We start from the raw sequence: 17,892 nt of genomic DNA, 5'->3' as shown, positions 1-17,892 counted from the left end.
ATTTAAAATTCAGAGCAAATACGTGGTCATCATTTCCAAGCATTTTTTTTTTTGTTTGTTTGTTTAATTCTTTCCATAAAAGTTTTATAAATCTAAATTTTGTAATGCATTTCAAAAATGTACTTACATATATACATTGTAAAGCAAAATACTGAATTTTTCATAAATTCGATTTAAACGAAAAACCTGCTGTTTTGAAAATTTTTGATCTAATAAAATTTGAATTGAAAATTTTTGATATAATGATTTTTTAAAGTTCAATTTTAATTTAAAATAACAATTTTTTAAACATTTTTACTGTCAAAATTGGCATTTTTAAATCTTTGTATTGTTGTTCTATGCATCTAAGAAAAATTTAATATATAAATATTCTTATTAAATAAACTTGAAATTAAAACGCAGCTTCTTTTAGTAAAGAATATAAATATTATATCTTATTGTAAGATAAGTACACTATTTGCAGCTAAATATAACCAATATATGTAGGGTGACTTTTCTAAGGGAAAAAAAAAAGTTTTGCTCAGAATTAGTATAGCAGATAACTTTCAAATTCCAAATCCAGATATAAACTAATATAAAAGCAGCAACGCGAAATTTAAATTTTCAGTTGCGCATTGAAGTCAAAAATTTAGCATAAGTGTGAAATATATGTGATCTCAAACAATCTGTTGCCCTTTGAAGTCTTTCTGGTTCCTCTACAATAATATATTTAATAGAGATTAGTATCAGCGTTTTTAATGCAAGACAAAATTACAATGCGAAAACTTAATCATCTGCCATAAAATGCTTTTTTGCACATATAACATATGTGCAAAAATATATGCACATATGTTAAGTGCATAAATATGGAAACAAAACGGGAACACCTTCGCCTCCACCTTAAAGGTCACCAGAATGGATTATAAGAAAGAAATCAACACCTCCTAAAACGATGACCAGAAGAAGAAGGATCTTAGAAATTCCAACTCCTTTCAAAACTAGTTTGAATTCTCGATCGGTCTTGATCGAACTTTCGATATATATCAAACTGCCTATACTTATCGACTTTTCGATACATATCGGAATTCCAATATTTATAAAATTTTCAATGTGTCGAATTTTCGATACTTTGTATTGATCGAATTTTCATGATTAAAGAGAATCATTGCTAGCAATGTTATATATATATATATATATATATGTGTGTGTGTGTGTGTGTGTGTGTGTGTGTGTGTGTGTGTGTGTGTGTGTGTGTGTGTGTGTGTGTGTGTAGTGTGTGTGTGTGTAACATTATTTTGTTTGCAGCAGAAGGCAGGTTTGAAGACATAGACGAGACGTTGTATTTTTAATTTCGTTTTATTCTCTCTCTACCACCATCCAGGAAAGCATAATTACAAGAAGACGCAGCGCGACACAAAAGCAGAAGTAAGAAAAAAGGGACGAACAAATGATCACTAGTTTTATATAAGATGGGATTTCCGGCCACGCGCCAATTCAATACATGTATTGACCTTGAGAAGTGCAGCAGAAGTATCACTTTCACTCGATACGTAGTACTGATGGCGCATTATTTTTACAAAGAGATTAATTAAACCGAAAGTGGAATTAGATCACGAAATAAGAGAATATTTTTAGAATGAAGTTACCATGGGCTAAATTAAGATGAAATCTTGGAAATTAATTAAATTGAAATTAGAATTAAAATATCATTACAATTCTCCCCACCCTACCGCAAGACGTGGAAGGGCATGATTGACCTTTAACACACAACCATACCTTACAGTGGTGTCTGAGTAAGTTTAATTTAAAAGTATATTGAAAGTGACATCTTAGTTTCCCTTATCTTCACATTATACAAACATTAATCAGAAATCCCATTCATCATTTTATATTAGAAGCATAAAAAGACTTAGAATTTGAAATTTTTGAAAATATTAAATAAAAATCTTAATAACCAACAGTAATGACAAAATATTAAAATTTTAAATGATATAATGCACAAATGCATTCTGGCTATTATTCTATAAAAACCCAACTATAGAATTTAATTTGGTGCGGATAGTCAATGGTACATTATTCTTAAATGTTAGGAAATCTGACTCAACAAGATTATTAAAATTAGAAATAAAGTATTAAATTATTAAATATAATATCAGTTTTAAATTATTAAATATAATATCAGCTATAATTTCAAATAAAGTATTTCAACTGTAAATGAAAACACAAGATTCAAAACTTCAGGTAAAAAAACTTTGATATGAAAATAATACTTTCAAAATTCAAATATTTCATACTAAACACTTGGAACTGAAACCCTAATTATAAGATATAAATATATCTAATGAAAAACTTGGAAATGAAAATAATACTTGTAAAATTGAATGGTTTCATATAAAACTTTTGGAAATGTAAATAAATGTAAGATTCATGTATTTCAAATAAATCATTTGGAAATTATAATAATAATTGTAAAATTCAAAAATATCAAATGAAAAACTTGGAACCAAAAGTAAAAAATGCAAAATTCAAAGATTTCAAACAAAACACTTGTGAATGAATGCAACAAACTCAAGACTCAAAATACTCTTAAAATATTTGGGGGGGGGAATATGTAATATAAGAAATAGTTGAGTAATTGAAGAAAAAAAACATTTGTATTTTGTCAAAACAAGTATTTGGACACAGTGATAATAGATTGCAGGTTAATAACTGTCAGGGGTATAATAATTTCCCCTGAGCTAATTACTACCTTAGTCTAATTATCATGTACCATTAATTATTAAGTGTATAAGAATCTTGGTATGTTATTTTTTTCGTTCACAAGGTTTGTATGCTTAATTTTCAAATAATAAATTTGAAAAAAATTTAAAAACTCAATATTTTAAGATAAAACTCATGATATTTTGAATAATAATATAAAAAGATTATTTGCAATTATATTGTAATAGATAAATGCAATTCAAAATAAAATCAAAAGTACAGAATCTTGAATTTAATCCGTTGAGTCCGTTGATGGGAGGCTTTTTTTAACACTAATAACTTTTTGATGAATCATGGCACAGGTTGTTGGAACTTCTTGAAAATAAGCAGCACAAACACAAGAGGAAATGGAGCACAAACACGTCGGAGAGCTGAAACGTCGGATGAGGTCATAGGTTACGGCAAAAGTAGCGAGGATGCGGAAACAAAAACAGAAGTAAAATTTCAGCGACGTGGTCGGATCTGAAGATGCTATGCCACGGGAGGTAACCCAGTAGAGCAGAGTCGGGAAGCAAGCGGCCGAGCCAGCACGGAACCATCTTCAGAGCAACGGCGAATATCAAGGAGCTGTACCGTAACATCAAATTGCCTCTCATCCCGGGGATTTAATTCTTTTAATTCATTTGAACATTTTTTTCACAGGAAACTATCCTTGTCGACTAAATAATATGTAACATTATTTTGTTTGAAGCAACAGGTTTCACAAGCAGTGAAGAGACTTTGTATTTTTAATTTCGTTTTGTTCTCTCTCTACCACCATCCAGGAAAGCATAATTATTTACAAGAAGACGTAGCGCGATACAAAAGCAGAAGTAAGAAAAAAAGGACGAACAAATGATCACTATCTTATATAAGATGGGATTTCCGGCCACGCGCCTTGTCAATACATGTGTTGACCTTGAGAAGGGCAACGGAAGTATCACTTTCACTCGATACGTAGTACTGATGGCGCATTATTTTTACAAAGGGAATAATTAAACCGAAAGTGGAATTAGATCACGAAATAAGAGAATATTTTTAGAATGAATATTTTTATGAATGATTAAATTAAGATAAAAGCTTGGAAATTAATTAAATTGAAATTAGAATTAAAATATCATTACATATGTATATATATATAGTAAAAGGTTAATTTTTTAAAAAATTATGACATTATTGAAAAATCGCAATATGATAAATTGTAACATGCGGACGTTGCTTTGGCATTTACATGTTATTAAAAGGGTTTTAAAATAATTATTTTCTAACTATTTTTGTTGAAAAGAACACGAATACTTTTATTATATAAAATGAAACTTCCTTCTCTTTTGAGTTGTTCTGATTCAGTATGTTAAGAGATGCTATTTACAGTTCATAATAGCTGTAAATAAATAATGTTATTACGATATATCGTAAAATATCGATATGTGTTGTACTATATATCGTGGTGATGAAGTTCGGTCATCGCCCAGCTCTACTTGTGAATGCGTTTTTTTTTTTAATTTAATTTCGTTCAGCTATATTTTCGTTCCGTTTGAAACAACACGAGGGGTAATTTTTTGGGATGGATAAAGTGGATCCGTGGTCATGGAGCTAGGAGATCACATGAAGCGACACCATTCTTTCTAGCTTCAGCGCCACACCACGAGAGGACATTTGACTCCGACATATTTAACTCTTTGGACTAGATGGAAACTGTTTTACCTATTGCTCAGCGTTTTATGCATGATGGGTTATATTTTAATCCACCTCGAAAAATTGAAGTTACTCATAGTCAGACAGCTTAATATTTTACATAAAGTTTTTCATTCTGTTGAAATACTATGCATCAATGGTAAATATGTAAATAAGTGAAAAAGATTTATAAAAATCAAAAGTATCAGAGAGTTGTGAGTACTGTTCTGATTAAGGTTGGCTCACTGTGTGATGCAGCGAATTTTTATGTTTTGTTTTATTATGAGATAATAAATTGTTTCATAATAAAAAATACATTTGATGTTTTATACTAATTTTGAAGCTGCGAAGTGGTAGAATCATATTGTACTGGACGTATTGAAATGTTATTATTTTTTTTTTCTTATTTTGAGTTGAAGTTTTCTGTTAAATAATCGAAATAAATGTTTTTTTTTAATTTTTTAAAACATTTTTTAATAATAAATAATTGTGTAACTAGGGTTTTATTTTCTTTAAAATTGTGTGCCTCAAAGAGATAAAGTGCAAGTTGGTTCTTCAGTGAAATCGGTTTCCAGAATCGGAACCCTTCAGTCCCGAAATCGAGATTTAACTTCCAGGTTATCCCGACCTTTATTCACTTTTTAAAATTTTCAATGAGCGAATTTCTATCAAATAATTTTATTTTGCAATAATGTACTTTCTATCAAATAATTTTATTTTGTAAGAATCCTATAGTTGTCACGGTACTTCTTACCGTTAATCACCTCTTTGGCATTTCATGATGATGAATTGCACAGCGCCTAAGGTGTTCAAGCATGTACCTTGATATCTTGATTCAAAGAGAGAGAGAGAGAGAGAAAGGGAAACGCACAGGACAGAGTGAAAGAATTATTAATTAATTAAATGATAAATAGGTATCTGACGAAAGTGTAAAGGAGAAACATACGGAATTTGGAAATGACTGATATTCCCTATAAGAGGCATTGCGGAGGGAGTCTGGAGGGTATACACATCCCGGCGACCAATCTCATGGGGGCGTTGTAGAGACAAAAAAGTTATTGCGATGATGCTAATTTTTGAAGTTAAATATGATAAGCGGCGAAAAAATCATAATATGTCCACAGCGCCATTTACCTTTTTTACACCCTGCTCACTATGACATTTTTCAAAATACCTAAATGAGTTCATATAGCATCTGGAAATGGAATTATTTTATTAAATGAAATGGTCTATTACTTCCAAAGTTTGCGGAGGTATTTAATATTCATTGAAAATTAAAAATCCCAAATCAATCTAATTGCTGCAATCACAGTTTTATGCTTACTTTTTATTTCTTAACTTCAGTTTCAAGATTTTTTTTCAGCGAAAATAAGTTTTTTTTTTCCAAGACTAGAAATCCATTTGGAATTGATTAAACATAAGTTCATGTATGGAACTAAGCTCTTACACATAGACAGCAACAAGCGTGTTTGAAATGCTCATAGAATGACATCATTCATTGAAATAGTAAAATAGTAATAAAAATTTCAGTCGTGGAGCCCTTGGTGCATAATTGCGGGTTAAAGGCTAGGCAGAAAGGCTTTAATTCTTTTGTGTTGACCCTGTTAGCACAAAATGCCCAACAATATTGTTACGATAACTTCATTTGTTGTTTGTCATTCAGACTATCGAACACAGTAGAGGGAATAATGTACAATATCTTATAATAAAAATAGCTTAATAAGTAAGGATATCATTTGTTTGCTGCATTTAATAATTCGCCAGAAAAAAACAACAACAACCATGGACTTATTCTTGAAAATATAAGTCGCATCTCTATTCTGACTAAAATTTGTAAATTTTCCTCATGTATGTTTGCGATAAAAAAATTGATTGCATTTGCAATATTTTTCCATTTCGAACTTTACTTAATAAAGGAAATAATCGAAATGAATTCCTTCAGATTTCTCTATTTAGTATTGCATTTTTCGACCACCCCTTTTCTCATATTTCTTCCTAATTTTCCACTCGAAATTTTGATGTCATATAATCAATTTGATGTCAAAGTGTAATAAAAGATATTTTTCGTGAGGAATTGTTTGCTGAAATATGATTAAAAAAATCACCTTCCACTTAACAAAAAATATAGCTTTTTAGTTCTAAAAAAGCAACTCAAATTATATTCCGTTCGAAACTTTAAATTGAAAGCGTTGCTAAAATTCAGTTGAAGTTTCTGATCTAAAAATTTCAAATATTTGCGCCTTTTATTAAATGAGAGGATATTCTTTTAAAAAAATAGATGCATGCGAAAGAAGTCCTTTCCAAAATTGATAGTTACAAGCTTTCGTAGTCAGCTGTTTACTGACAACTTGCGCATGCGCGAAAAGCATGAGCAAGCAAGACCTCGGCAGTCGTCGTGAGCTGATGGGAGCCCAAGAAGACAGCGTTGTGGTTAATTTTCATGTTATTGTAGGAATGAATCGAGATTAGGGGAAAAATAATTTGTTTACATCGAATTATTATTGTATATAAACGTTAAAATTAGGTAAGTTTTATAAAATTCATCGATCCTATTATGTTCGATGTTTCTTTTATGATTAGCGAGTTGTCGTTTAGCCTTCTTGGAGGGTATTGTTAGGCTGTACTTCTACCTCGATTTTGTATACAATATTTTGCTTTACGCTAACTGTTTATGTTCTGCTCTTTAATTTGGATTATACTGATATGATTTATTTTATTTTTGCAATCTACAATCATTTGGATGCAATTGAAATAATTTCTAATGAGCAATCAGCTTAGAAAATATATGTACGTTTTTTTTTTTCTTCTTTTTGTTCGTTTCGGTTAACGTATGATATTGATGCTACCATTGTAGATTCAATATTTTTCATGTATTACTGCTAGTATCTATGTTATTTTGAATACTTTGGATGGATTATAAGTTTTTATTTATTTTTTATCCTTGGCTTACTGGTTTTGATCAACTAGGTCATATTGTTAACTACGGTATTGATTATTTTGATGAGTGCTGATATTCACAGAGTGCTACAAGAAAAACAGTCATGAGGAACTGAAAGACAAAAAACCTTGTCTGTATAATATATATTTTTATAAAATAGTATTAATTACAATATTTTTCGATTAAAAACACTTGAGAAGGGGCGTTAAGAAAATGAGGTGTTTTTATTATAGAAAGAACTTTTGTTTAGCATTATTCTTATATAAACTTCTTTATAACGTTTAAGATATGTAATAATTCTTTTATATACTAACATATATTCTTGTTAAAAATAAGTGAAAAAATAATTGTGTGATATCGTAATTTCGTTTTGAGTAATGCCGTTTTATTCACATATGTCGATCTGATCCATAAATATTTATTCATTTAAAACAGAGTTGTATAGGTGGGCAAATTCCCTTGAATTTCAAATAATTATAATGTGGACGTTTTGAATAAATATCAATTAATAAAATAACTGCAAAATTTCATTTTGCTTTACTTTTTATTTTTTCACCATTATTAAACTGAAATAAAAACTTTTCCATGCATTAATAGTATGTGCTTTCAAAGGGATCTAAACATCTATTATGTGTAATAACTTATTATCAGATCATAATTTTGATGAATTTTATTGCCATCACTGGTTTTCTTGATTTTTTTTTTATGAAAAGATTAACTATTATGATTTCAAATAAAGTATATTATATCATGTATTCAGAAGTTTCTAATATCTTAGGTAGACAACATATGTTTTAGTCATTTATGTCATGGCAAAATTATTTATGATTTGACAGCTGTCATCTTTAAAGCTGTCAAATCATAACTTCTTATTGGATCATAATTGCAATTTTCTTTTGTAACTGCTGTAATCTACTGAAAAGTTTGGATTTTTTTAATATTGAATTTTCCATTATTTATTTGAATATTTTAAATAAATTCAGATTTGGTGCATCAGAATAACATCCGCTTTAGTCAGATTGTAATTTATTATTATTAACCTTTCTTTGTAAGTGAAATTCTTATTTTTCACATTTGAAAATTATCGTTCTGTTAATTTTTAGATCGCATTTAGAGCAAACTAAATAAAATTTATTCATATTTAATATTTTGCTATCTAATATTGAAATTCTCAGTTTCAAAATATTAATAAGAAATGCTTTTTTGTTAGAATTGCTTGTTAGAAATCAGACAAGCTACAAGTTAGAATTGTTTTTTAGCTTATTGCTTTTTTATTCTAAGTTGTGAGCATTTATCACTGAAATCCTATTAGAAAGCTTTAAAGATATTTGTCCTTTCTATCTTATATTTTAATATGTAACTTATCTCTTTATTTCTCATAAAACGAATGAATTGTATTAAATCTACGAGCTTCGTTGGTGTTGTATTTTTAAAAAATTAATATTTTATTTGTCATTCTGCTTATTATTTTTAAAATTTTAAACTGATTTACTAGCCTGCAATGTTAAGTTTTCTCTTATTTCCCATTAATATTGAAGATGATCCAATGTATTTCTATTATAATTTATTTAAATTATATAAATTTTAACAAGTATGTGTAACAATGATCTGATTCTTACAAAAATTTCAAAAAATTTGTGAAATTAAAAGAAATATTAAGCTAATCTGTTTGATGTTATGTGTATTGCAATATAGAAATTTGTTAAATGCTTTTAATAACTGTAACATTATATATTATAGAATGGACAAGTAAAATTATCTTTGCATTAAAAATTTATTTTTTTATTTTAATCTTCACAATAAGTTAATAAAGTCATTTTTATTATTAGATGGAAATAAGCATTTGAAGACCTGAAACTATCCTTTTGCTATATAAATCATCTTTTAATATCTGTTCTGTTTTCAAAATTAATTTTATTTAAATATTTAATACTTGGCTATTAAGTATTATTTAGTTTGCAATTGTCTTTAATAAGTTTTCACTAAGTGAAGAATTCAATAATTTTGTATATTATTATTTTTTGTGATTTGATATTTTTATGCAAAATAACATGAATTTGTTTTTGGACTGCTTATTTATTTGTGAGTATGAATTTACATAAATTATATCACTAACACCAAACCTAAGAACATTAACTGCTGTTATGTTCTTTGCTGTTCTGCATTCCTATTCTTTGTTGATATATATTTGATGTTGAGATTTCAAAATACTTACCTTTTTTCATCACTTATCAATTTAAGTCACTCTCCAAATTAAAAAAAAAAAAAAAAAGATTGTAGAGGGAGGCAGTTTTATTCTTTTTCTTTAGTCTTTATTCTTCTGGTGCTAATAATATTTTTAAGCAACTGAAACGCAATCAGAATTTTTTTTTCTTTCTTTTTTTTAGTTTGCCTAGTAAATAAATTGTTGAAACTTATGATGTATCAGAGTTGCCTTGCTGCCAGTAGAACCAGGAAAATACAGAGCATTTAAAAGTCCTCCAAAAAACAGGAAAATTTGAAAATTTCCATAAAAACCAAGATTTTTAAGGGTTTTTTTTTTCATCTAAAAATACTGATCTCTGAACATTGCAAGAATAAAAGACCATAGCTATTACATGAAAAATGGAACGGCTGTGTAGTCATGAAAACTCACCCTTTTTTACTCTTTCCCTTGTTTTTTCTATATCAGTCTAATTTCAATTTCAGCAACAGTTATTTTCTTTCCATGAGATTCTCAGATTGCAGCTAATTCGGATGTTCTAGACTGCTGTAACTGCTTGAGAGAACAGAATAAATTTCTTCAGTAGGAATAGCAGCATTCAATCTGTGGAAGTATTGTTGTGCTGTTTAGTCATTCACATGCGAGTTTATCGAATGATTTATTTATTATTTAAGAAATTATGAGATTATTCAGAGTAGATTAGATAATTTTTTAAAACAATGAGCTGCTTAAAATCCATATTGAATTCTGATTGGATGGATAAAAATATGAATAACTTTGCTGAATTTGTTAGAGAAGTTACACAAAATCCGTTGGATGTGTATTACTCACTTTGGAAGAAGATAATAAGTTTAAGAATTGTTGGAAAACAGGTGCATATTAGCCATGCCAAAAAAGGAAAACATATAAAATTTCGTGCCAGTTAAAAAGGTCATAAATGATATTGGACTATATATCTAAATGGAATACAGGAGATGACATGTCAAGTCTGAAAACGTCAAATTTGATTTCCAAAAATAAGCCAATTTCAAACTTTCTAGTTCAAAAATAATAATTTAAAACTGAACGTTTATAGGCATTAAAGCCTCTTGTGTCTCATTCATCCTTTAATGCATTTACTGATGGAAATATTTTCATTTATGTTCTGGTAATGAAATAGAAAAAAAAAAAAAAATACTACTTTAGGTCATACAAAGATGTTTGTTACGAATTAGCTTCATTTCTTCAACAATCTTAAGAAATCATTAAATAAAATTTTGTAATATGCCTTGAAGAAGCTTTGAGCTGCATTTCACAAAAATATCAAATGGATCTCGTAAGGTATTGATGTCATTCAACCAATAGAGTTTCCAGAAGATATTGGAATTCAATATTTTTAAACATACCACTACTCAAGAATTGTTTGAGAATTTTAAAGAAGTTGCATCAAATTTGGACATATAGTTACTTTTACAAATTGGTATGGATGGATCAAATGTAAATTTAAAGTTTTAAAAATATGTCGAAGCAGAAATTCTGTGCAAAAATGACTCATAAAATTTTAGATCTAGGTGCTTGTGGACTACACATAAGCCATTGAGCATTTTGGCATGAAACATAAATCTATTGAATTGAAAGCAAATGTTATTTAAGAGCAATGTATAGAATGTTTAATATAGTCCAACCAGACATGCTGATTTCCTGGAAGTTACTGGTTCTTCTGAATTTTCATTGAAGTTTTGTTCTTTTCATTGGGTACAAAATATCGGTGTTTTTGAAAGTACAGTAAAGATTTTTCGCAACAAAGAAATACATAGATTTCAATAGTAAAAAAAAAAACAAAAAAAAAAAACTTTTCCTGGATCTGCCACTATTGATAATATAAACATTTATCAGGATTAATTGATTCTAAAATTAGCTTCTCTTAAGTTGCTAAAATTCTTCAGCCATTTCTTTCAGAGATGAGAACTAATGATGCATTTATTTATATGAAAGTCTTTTTTTAAAAACATTTTAGGAAAAATATTGTGAAAAGAAACATAATAAAAAAAGCAAAAACATTACACTTATTTTTGATAGAGCTTGATGATCCTAAAAATCTTAAGGCTAAGAAAAAATACTGATATTGGAATGACTGCAAGTTACTTAATTACCAGCTACTGAAACTGGGGGGGGGAAGAGAGAAAAGAAAAAAAAGCTTTTTAGCAGTGTTTTATATGTGTGAATAATACTATAAAAAATTCATGAACACATGTCCAAAAATGTTACTATTTTAAAAACTTCATCTTGTTTAAAGTCACATTTGTTGAAGAACCTTCCATTTTCCACTCATTAAAACTATAGAGTATTATAACTGGCACATAAGTGCTGTTCGAACATTTTCTTTTATATTTCAAGGAAAACACTGGATTTTTTTTAGAGTTGAGTGGTAACTGTGTTTATATTTGTATAATTAATTCTTTGTTTATTTAATTGCTGATTTTAAACTTACGAGAACTATATTTTTATTCCCAAATTATTTATAACAAAATATGCTTGGTATAGGTACATATAAAATGAATTAATACCTATTTTGTGGAAGTTTTAAATTTAGAAAATTGCAATTCTGTTTAGTTCAAAGCTGCTTTTGTTGGCTATAAAATTATGTTTTAGTAGTATCGCAGTTTAAAAAATTTCAAGAATGCTTATTCAGTTCAGCTATGCTAATTCAGCTATTAATTTGAGAAGTGAAGATGTTTGTCAAACAAATATAAAGAGAGAAATAAAAACATAAAGAATTGTATATTTCTTCAAGTTTTTGCAGCTAAATGAAACATGCATTTATATGATGGGCTATTTTCTGATCATGTCATTAGCATTCATAGAGAAAAGTGTCGCCAATCATTATTGAATAAAAGGAAAATGAGAAATAAGCATAAAAAAGTTATGAAAAAAAGAAAAAAGAGAAGGGTTTGAACTTAAATAAGATTAATCTTATTACTTTTTCAAATGGGCTGAAAAAGTAAAATGTTTACTTGTAGCATAATCTATACCTCAAGAGAATTAGCTTGAAGTTTTTTTTTTATCTTTGATGTTATCATAGATACTGTCATGACTACGTCCTTAAGTGTGTTTATGTCGATATTGATATCTAACCTTTTTTCTTCTTTTTCTGTTGATATTTATAAAAACTTTCAAAAGTAAGCCTGAAAAAAATATCACAATATGCCTCTTTTATGGAACATTTTATTGTAAAGTGTTCTGCCAAATATAAAAATGAATTCATTCAAGTAATCCTTGAAAATGATGGTGGGTATTTTAATATTTTGAAAAAAAAAATGAGTTAATTAGTAGATTTGTTGTATAATTTATTGATTTCTCTTTAACTACAATTTAAAACATACTCTAGTTTTTAACATCAAATAAAATGTTCTTTTAGCTATGTGCAAATATATCAGTCTGAAATAGAATACTGAATTCACTAGACCTCCCCTCCTCTTCCCCCCATTTAGAATTTTCATTTTCTGGGGATTTTTAAATGTAAATTTTGAAAATAAATGAAAAATATAGGTTTTGCTGTAGGTTTTTTTTTAAGAGCCTTTGAAATAATTCTTAAGGAAAAGGAATAACAACCAGACTGTGATATTGCATGATTATTCTCCTAGTTCATAAGTATGAAAGATAATCTTTTAGGGTATTTTACAGAACTGATTTATAATGTGGTCAAGCTTAAGGCATTTGTTTTTTTTAATTGCTTTATTGAAGTAAATAAAATATATTGTTTTTACAAACTATTTATAGTGTTATTAAAATTAATAGCTTATTGACTGGTTATATTTATTGCTTTTCTGCCTTATTTATGCATTTATTTATTAGTGCATATCATTTTTACTATTATTGCTAATTGTCACTTACTATTATTAAACTTATTCCCTCACTCACTTGGGAAATGATACAACACTTTATTTTTCAAACTAATAAGAAAAGTGGTAGTGCATTTTCTTCATGGGTGAATATATGTCAGTTTTCATCTTTGTTTCATTATACAAAGATGTATGTAAGATATGTATATATAACAAAAGTAGAATGCAAATTGCAGAATATCATTATAAATATTCATTAATTTGTTCTTTATGCCTTTTTTTTATTATTGTGGCATTTTTATTAATAGTTAAGCTGATGATTCACCATATTCTGAAATGCTTCATATATATATATAGAAATTTGAACACATGTACAGTGATATATATATATATATATATAATATAGAGCATAATTTTGTAGATGTGTAGCCGACGAAATTGAAGGCAAATTTTGAACTAAATTAATTTTATTTTTCAATAGGAAGCATAATTTGAACAATGGGAGAAACAATAAAATCTACATTGCAAACAATAGAAAAGAGAAAAGTTTTTCCTTTAGGGTTATATATAAATAGAGCCTCGTATTGATTTCGTTGATTCATGGCGATTTAGGAAAGGAAATTTTAGGTATCTTTTAAAAAGATGTCATGAGCATTAGGTATTTTTATTCCTTTGCTCGGAGTATGGTAAGTCAAAGATCAGCAATTTTTTAGAGTACATGCTAGAAATAATTAAGTAAAAGATGGAATGTGGTTTGGAAAATAAGAGAAAATTTTAGAATAAAGCAACATGGCTAATTTAAGTTAAAATCTAGGAAATTAATAAGCATTTAAATTTAGAAATATCATTACATATTTATAAATAGTTATTCCTTAAGATACTTTTAGAAAGTAACTACATTCATTCTTGAAAAATTTATTATAAATTTTTTGATTAAGCTCAAGAAAAAGAATTGAATAAGATAGATATAGAAGGAAAATGCTAGAAGAAAATCAACCCAATATATTAATTGGAATGATAAAATTAATAAATAGGGGTTAAAAATTATAAGAATTCATCTAAATGCAATTTACCTGGAAAAGCAACATTTCACTTAAAAGTTTAAGAGTTGATATTAGTTTTGTTTTTGCATTCTGTCTTTAAAGTTAGAAACTTGTATCATAGAGATTAAGAAGAGGGCTTTAATATGCTGAAAATTATCTGGCTAATCATGTTTGTTTATTTAAATTTGAACAGATGAAAAATTATAAGTATTTTAAAATTAAAAGTCACAGACTCTTGACTTTCTTGTAAATAAATAAAAAAAAAAAAAAAAAAGGATAAATTTAAAAATGAACCATATTTCAAATTTTGTGTATTATTTTACAATAAAATATATTTCCATGTCTCATAGAAAATTCTTAACTTCTTGCTTTCTTTTTCCAAGGAGGTAATTCATCTCTTCATTTAGATGAATAGGATTTATTCTTTCAAATTTTTTTATTTAAAATTTTATATGATCTGCTTTTGTGGCTCATTCATATGTGAAGTTATAAAAACATATTTTATACTGACAAACATCATGGTAATTTAAGATGCTAATACTTTATGAATCATTAAAATAATTTTAAATTGTATGTTTTCGTAGATATATTCAATTAATTTAAGATTTATTTTTGCACTCAAAGTAATGTTAAATGTAAAGTCTGATGATATCTTAATGTCTGAAATTTACATTTAATATTATGGATACTGTTAAGGCAGGTTTATTTTATAATATTTGAAGCTTCTGTAAGAGATATTTTGTACATAATATAATCATCAATAAATATATTAAATAAACAGAAATTGGCCCATTTAGTGACAAAACATGGAATTTAGTTATTCATTATAAATATTAATAATTTGGTCTGCATATCAGTATTTTTGTAAAATTACCATGTATTTAGTAATAGTAATTGTAATTCTTACTTTTATTTGAATTGTAAAACGATTTGAGTGATATTTTATGAGCCAACAATTAAAAATTCTAATACATGGGTAGGTTTTCTGTTAGATTTAAAAGTAACAATTAATAAAGTATTATGGCATTTGAAATCATTTTTAATTTGTTTTGATGTATTTTTTCATCTCTAGAATTTTTATCTGTAAAAATAAATGATAAAATAATATTTAATAGCAGAAACACATGATCAATAGCATTTGAAATTCAAATAAAAAAAAAAATGTTGACATTTTTAAATTTGTGAATCTGCACCTAAATGAATCGTTTTAGAAAATACATATAAAACTAAATGTAATGAGAAAGCTACTCTCTGGAGTGAGATGTTTTTCATTTTCTATAAACTGGTTTTGTTGTTTGATTTGTGCCAAAAATTATGGATGTTGCCATTCAAAATTTTAACATTAATTTTAATTAATTATATCAATATTGAAAATTACTTTCAAATAATAAAGTATGTTTGCAAAATGTGTAAAATAGCTTATAATTCCCTAACATAAATATTTCAGGACAATAACTAAGTTTTTTTTTCAAAATGTGAATAAAAATCCATAATTTTATTTTTACATTATGGGGCCAAATTTTTGTTAGCACATAATTTGGAAACAAATAGACTGAGATTAAAGAAATTTTGATTCCAATAGTAACTTTTGATACTATTTGGAAATTTGTTAGGGGAAATGGTTTTTGGTACTGGCCCTCAATGTACTTGGGACATATCGTCATGTTGAGGGTTTCTTTGTGGTAATCTCTTATTCATAAATTCAATTATTATTATTTCTATGTTATTGGTGGTGAAATAATGCTCTTGAAATTAAATATTCTGAAAATTTAAATGTTCAATGTTGTATAAAGTTGTGAGAATTTTAAACTTTTCCTGACACCCAATTTTAATGAAAATTACCTGTGTATAGGCATATTGTTATGTAATGAATAAGTAACCCTGAAATAAAATTTTGTGGTGTAGAAGCAGTGCCCAAATGATCTGTATTTTTTCATTAATTTTCAAACTGCAAATTATAATTACTGTATTATTACTTTGTACTGTTTCTGATAGTGAATCCTAAGTTATATGATGTATTTTCACCATGTATGTTTCTGGTTACTTTTTATCAATTTATGTTGGAAAATTACTTAAGGGAGTTGAATTTCGATGAATGAAGATATAGTAATATAGATAACGACCCCTTCCCTCCTAGGATGACCAGTGGACTGGGAATCATCAGGGAATTTCAGGTCGGGAAAAATCAGGGAAATTTAATATAAAACTGGAATTTTTTTTTAATAAATCAATAATTTTTACCGAACATAATAATTCACTGGTATTTTTTCCTGAATAGAATGAAATGTTGTTGGCAATTAATGAAAATCAAACCTTTACAATAGCCTAAAACAGACTTTGGAAAAGAAAGATTAACTACCATATTTAATTTATTGCATATATGTATAAATATATAATATTTTTGCCGAAAGTTTTTGTGTACTTCCTTTTCAAAACGTCAAATTATTGACATAATAAAATGGTTTTGTGTGTTATGGAAAAAGACAGCCTAACAAAAGCCCAGCTCCTGTTATTGTTATGATTTTAAGCTTTAATGAGTCGCTTTTATTTAAAAAGGTATATATGGAGCTTCTCCTCCTTCTATCATACTATGTGTTACGAGTGTGAAAGTATGAATTTTGGGTATTAATATTTAAAACTGGATCTAAAATATTGACCCATTATTATATGAAACAGTTTATTTTAATTAAATAAGTATTTTACATTAATTATTTTTTCTCTCATCTCGGAGATCTTTTTGTTGATTTATGAAGTATTGGACATTATTACTAATATTTCCTCAAAACATTTTTTTTGTTTTAAATTCCCCGTGTATTCAACAAAATGCTCTACAATTTAAAAATAATATTAAGCACAATCAATTTATTTATTTGATATACTATAAACACACATTTCTCTTGTAATTTTATCAAAAACTTTTTCAAAATGAGAAAGGCAGCACTTTTCCTATACATTTTAATGCTATATGAAACTATTTTCCACAAAAATTTACCACATTAATTCCTACTATCTTTTTTGAAATTTAAACTTCTAAAGCATTTTTCTTTTCATGCAATTAAGAAAAAGGTAAGGACCAATTTTCCACCTTTTTTTTCCCATTTTACGAGTTAAGTATTCAGCCAGCATTCAGGCTATTTTTTATTATAGTTAGTGGGCTAAAAGTCAATGCAGTTTTGATATCATTGAAGAATTTTTCTTATTTTGATGCAGAGATTTCATTATGTATTTGTAAATAGATGTTTCTTCTGTTAATAAAATTATTGTTCTGTTATGATTGGCATGTTGGTAAACAGTATGGATAGGGTAGACCTCACTGGAAGGAAACAAATCATTTCATTCTTAGGCATTTCGCCAATATGCATATATTTTTGCACTGCATTTTTCGTAAATAAATTTGACAAAACTTTCTGAGATATGACTAATTGGCTAAAAGTTAGTCTAGATGGACATGTATCTTCTAGTGTTGGTTAATATATTTGTAAAAAAAAAAAGGAA

General features: G+C 27.4%; 1 protein-coding gene across 4 annotated transcripts in view; it reads left to right on the top strand.

The window, feature by feature from the left end:
- Positions 1–6,762: 6,762 nt before the first annotated feature.
- The window catches only part of LOC129958757 (E3 ubiquitin-protein ligase TRIP12-like), a 108,126-nt gene continuing 96,996 nt past the window's right edge, over positions 6,763–17,892 (top strand). For all 4 annotated transcript variants that reach the window (XM_056071427.1, XM_056071426.1, XM_056071425.1 and 1 more), the window contains exon 1: positions 6,763–6,916. The gene's annotated coding sequence lies outside the window, so the exon portion shown is untranslated. The remainder of the gene's footprint in view (positions 6,917–17,892) is intronic.

This window comes from Argiope bruennichi, chromosome X1 (genome assembly GCF_947563725.1).
Source record: "Argiope bruennichi chromosome X1, qqArgBrue1.1, whole genome shotgun sequence".
In the NCBI taxonomy this organism is placed as follows: Eukaryota; Metazoa; Arthropoda; class Arachnida; order Araneae; family Araneidae; genus Argiope; species Argiope bruennichi.
Note: the sequence above shows the minus strand (reverse complement) of the source record. Positions and strands in the feature narration are given on the sequence as shown.